Here is a 4,910-nt window from a genome sequence, read left to right as displayed (position 1 = left end):
GAGAAAGGAGTGTGAGTGGATGGGAGAGCTGTGGCACCAGTGTCCCCAGCAAAGCCATCACAGTTTGTAGTCTGCCAGAGAGTCACGGTTGCATGCTCCAGGCTGGCCAACTCTTTGCAATCAGCAGAGAGCTGAGCCTCAGGTACAAGCCCTTGTCATAGGTGACTGGGACACAGGCTAACGTGGGTATCCAGCTCCTAGCTGGTTCAGTGTCCAGCACAAGCTCTGAAGATTCTGAAAGATTGTGGAAACCTAACTTTGATACCATGGCAGGAGTACATGATACAGAATATGTAAGATAAAAGCAAGTCAAAACCTAAGCATGGGATAGATCAGCCAGTAAAGTCTCTGACTTTGCCTTGGAGATCACCAGCTGTAAGAAGAAATGGGCTCTCACAGCTGGCCAGGCTTTGCTAGCCCACTTCTCCAAATGGAAAGGCACCAGTGTCTTGTTCCCTCCTTCTTTCCTTTCTTCGCACGTTTCTACCTTCCAGACATAACTTGGGCATCACAGAAGCTGAATAGGTGTTCTGTTTTACTCTTGACCACAGCCTGGAGAAAAATTGATGTTACATCAGAATTAATCTAGAGTGCTACAGTGAAGAGAAGCCTGCAATTTTCAGGTGTAATCAAAACGTGGGTTTTTAAAGAATTTTGGATGCCATTTTTTTAGTTGTTTTGGAAAGCCTCAGGCAATCCCTGCTTATTCTCAGTGTCAGGGAGGGTTAAAATTGTTCCAGGAAAATGAGAAATCTCCTAAAAATCCTACCATGACTTGAAACGATATAAACTGTGATAACTGCTGAAAAAGTTTCATTCCTCTTCCACCACCTTTTTTCTTAATGCACTTCCCATTTCAAGCAGCCCAAGGAAGAAAGCAGTGAAGTTATCATTCCTCAAGATGCTTTTGGCCAGTCTGAAATGGAAATTCTGTGGCAAAGGCCGTGCGTGAAGTATATCCAACTAGGCAGACTTTAGCTGAACAGCAAGATTATTTTAAAGTGCTTATCCAACTTTGGTCCGCAAACTTTTAAGTAGTTTTAGCACATCCAAGAAGCCTCATATTACAATGATGCAAACACAACACAGTGCATCTTCCTGCTTGATTGATGATTTTTTTTAAAAGTCAAAGCTCTGTGACAGGTTTTCAATGTCTATGTCTGTAGGAAAATTTAGAGAAAATTCATTTTCTGAGGAAAAAAAACAAACAACTTGAAAAAGTCTGTTCTTTGACATGTTCCCTAAACCAAAATAGTGGTCCTTTCTCCCCCAACAACAGCAGCAGTGAATGCAATGTGTGCAGGCTAGTACTGTGAAGGTGGAGAATTGCTATTTTAGGTGTTCACATAGGAGCTAATCCCTGTCCTGCTGCAATCAGCAGCTCTGTTGAAGTTGATTGCCTCAAAAATTAAATTTAAGCCAAGGAGCTCTGAGAACATGTGTTCCGTGTCTTAGCTGGGAGGAAACAGCAAAAGGTGGGTGGACAAGGATTGGGCATTTTTCTGTGTAACAAACAATAGCTAAATGAGTGGCTGCTGGATGCCACTGAGACCCTAGAGGGCTTCTGGGCCAGGTCTGTGCAAGTGGATGAGGAAGAAGAGGAGAAGTCAGCATGGCTTAGTCCCCATCCCTTTCTTATTATTCTCTCTTGTTTTCTTTCTTACTCACTTGTGTCGTTTCTATGTTCTTTTGTCCTCCATGCTAATTTGTTATTCTGCTGTTTGTGGAGGTGGCTTCACAACATAATTAAGGAAAAGAAATCAACATTCCCAACCTGCTGGGCTGTACTTGCTCTGTTCACTGTCTTTTGAAAAATCTGTATTTAATTAATATAGAACATTAGGATGCTATTTTGGAAGGTAGTGAGACTGTTCTGTCTCAGATCCACTGAACTGTTTATTGATCTTTTAAGATTGCCAGCATTTGTAGTAATTTCTTTTTCATTATGTTTTGTATTTATGTCAAAACCAAAATAATGATGAAAGGGCAAAAGGAGAAAAAAATCCCAGATCTTCTTTTTTTTTCTCTGAAAAACAACAGATATTTACAAACTGCATTATATTTATTTTTATTGGAATAAGAGAGGAAATTTCCTAGACACAAATAGCAATAGACTCACCTTTGAATATTTCTTTGTCTTAGGGATACATTTGTTCTGTTTAATTATAAGATTAGTATTCTTTACTGGAATGTTACCTTTTTTTCTTTTCAGACACGTTCTACCTCCATGCTATGGAAACGACTGATTGAACTGACTCCTTCTGTACCAAATAAGTGCAACTCCCACTCCTTGGGTATTATTTGTGCTGGAAAGACTTGTCAGAACTTAGTGAGAAGCCATACGGACACCAGGAGCCATACTGAACTATTTGAGACTATAAAACCCAAACTAAAGACTTAAACTAATTCATGAGAATGGGCTGACCCAAGGTTTTCTTCCCCTTTTTTTCACAGCCAGTGAGCACAGAGCCTTGCAGTACAGAAAAATACCTACTTTGGGGTCAGGGGAAGACTTCAATAGTAGTTCTTCCCTTTTATCAATATCTCTAGGATTGGTGCCAAGCTGCTGCTCCTCCTGCTCCTGAGATAGCTCAGGCTTCCCCACACCAACCCACTGCTGTGTCTCACAGTGGGACCCAGAAGGAAATCTTTAATGGAGATTTGACTGCAGGGATTGGCGTGGCCAGCCAGGTGATGAGCTTTGATCACTGCCATGCCAGCGTGGGGGCAAACCCACAACCTGAAAGCCAAAGAGTCTTCACGCTTTTGTCAATCACTCTTGCATTTTTAATAGCCATCCTCAAGGCAGATTTCATAGGAAGTCAGGGCATCATGCCAATGCTATTAAGAATGTAAATACAGTAGTGTTTCTTTTCCACTGCTTTCTAATTGCCTTTGCCCTCTGAGAAGGCAGCTGATGTGAAGAGGGACCTATTACTATGAAACCAGCTGGGTCTAAATCTATGCTAATAAACCTTTTCAGAGACCCCATTTCATAATACAATGATGCAAAAAGAAGAGTTCATCCAAGAGTCAGGAGCTTAGTTGATACTTCCCCTTTCTGGAAATGGTCACACTGGGTTATACTCTTCTCCCACATAGGCTTTAATGAACAGTAACTTCAGAGCAAAATATCTACATATTTCTAGCATGAATCTATAGTGGGGAAAGATTCTGCCCCCCAGTGTGACCATACAGTGACTAAATATACAGCTGTGGAAACCAGGAGAGGTCTTTGCAGCTCTACAGCAGTGGGTTTCTTCCTTCTGCCTAGCAAATCCTGCTGAGGTGGGGCATAGCTGTCTGGACAGATGTCGCCAGCAAATGCTGCTCCCATTGCCAAAGAAGATTTGCCCGAATTTATTGCTGAATAACAAAGCCAAGTGAGAAGATAGGTGCCTTGCACTCCAATTAAAAAAAAAAAAAAAAGACTGAATCTGCAAGTCTTTATGTGCAGAAACAGTAACTACCAAAAGAAGGTGGCTCTCCGAGCTCAAGTGTTCTTTACATGCCTCTCTGCTGCACCAAGAACGCAGTCTAAGTAGCAAACTATCCAACCTGAGGAGGAAGTTTCCAACAAACAACTTCAGGGTCATTCATTTCTCTGTAAATCTAAGCTTTTAAATAAATAAATAAATAAATAAATCCCTGCTGCAATATACAGTAACCAGCTATAACAATAAATAGCCAGGGGCATGGAGGAGCCCTGCTCTCTGACATTCTGTCACTCCTCAGTGGTACTTGCTCCTTCACCTTCAGACCTTCTTTTCCTCTTTGGCTCCTGCTTGATTTTCTCTGCAAACTGCCTTTGACATTTTGCATGACAGACGTATTATGAAAAGAAAACATTTCATTGTCCTAAAATATTCTAGAAAGCCTATTCCAATTCTTTTTAAATTCATATATACATGCAGTTGTATGGTGAGCAAAGGTTTCTTCTAGGTATGTCTGAAGACCCTAAAAATTCACGAGCCATTTTCTGAGGCAAGACTCAGGTGCACATCCATCACTATTTCAATATTTTATGGCTCCCTCCCCCTCTGTTTTTTTTGCTTCTGAGTTGCTGTTTGCTCTTGAAATCACCGAATTGTCATCCCGATACTGCTAAATGAGCTGTTCACCTGAATCAAAATTGCTGGCCATCTGGAATCCTGTTTGAAAAAAGAACCCAGGCTGGGTATATGAATAACAATCCCGATTCCCTGCCCCGGCTTCCAATGAGGCAGAAAAAGATACACTGCCAGGAAGATGACTGAGAAAGGTTGTTATCTGCATTAGTGATGGGCTGTGATTATCACGTCCTCTGAGCTGCCTTCCCTTTCCCCATTAGCAGATGCCTTTCTGTGTGAAAGCACCAGCCAACGTCTTCAGCTCCTTGAAGACAGCTGCAGCTCCTCAGGGCAGAAGGACCAAAGGAACTGCAGCTGCTTTACCCCTCACCAATGACTCCAGGGCTCAACCAAGCAGACGCATCAACAGCCATAGGACCGACATTTGCATCAGCTATATATTATGCTCCCTGGTATGGGAACTGCATAAAGCAGTTCTCACCCAAGCAAGCTCTTTGCTGAACCCTTCCTTTGCTCCTGAATCTTTTCATAATAAAAACTCTTCCAAGGCCTTTCTGAATTTGCTAAAGTAAAACCTTTTCATGAGAGAGCTGGGCTGTAGGTCTGAGATAATAATTGGAGGCTATTTACGGGAAGAGGATGAGTAGGAGTGGTATAGCCTTGTCATCTCCGGTATGTACTTCATTGCTTCTCACCAGGACACAGCTGAAAGGGAACAAAATTGGCATTTCCATGCAAGGGTATATTTTATGTTGCAATGCAACCAGTATATACATTTTCCCACAGTGAAAACGATTCTCAATTTTCCCTTTAATATTCAGAAATGAAGGGGAAGCAGAA

This window comes from Merops nubicus, unplaced genomic scaffold, assembly GCF_000691845.1.
Source record: "Merops nubicus isolate BGI_N331 unplaced genomic scaffold, ASM69184v1 scaffold2401, whole genome shotgun sequence".
Lineage (NCBI taxonomy): Eukaryota > Metazoa > Chordata > Aves > Coraciiformes > Meropidae > Merops > Merops nubicus.
Note: the sequence above shows the minus strand (reverse complement) of the source record.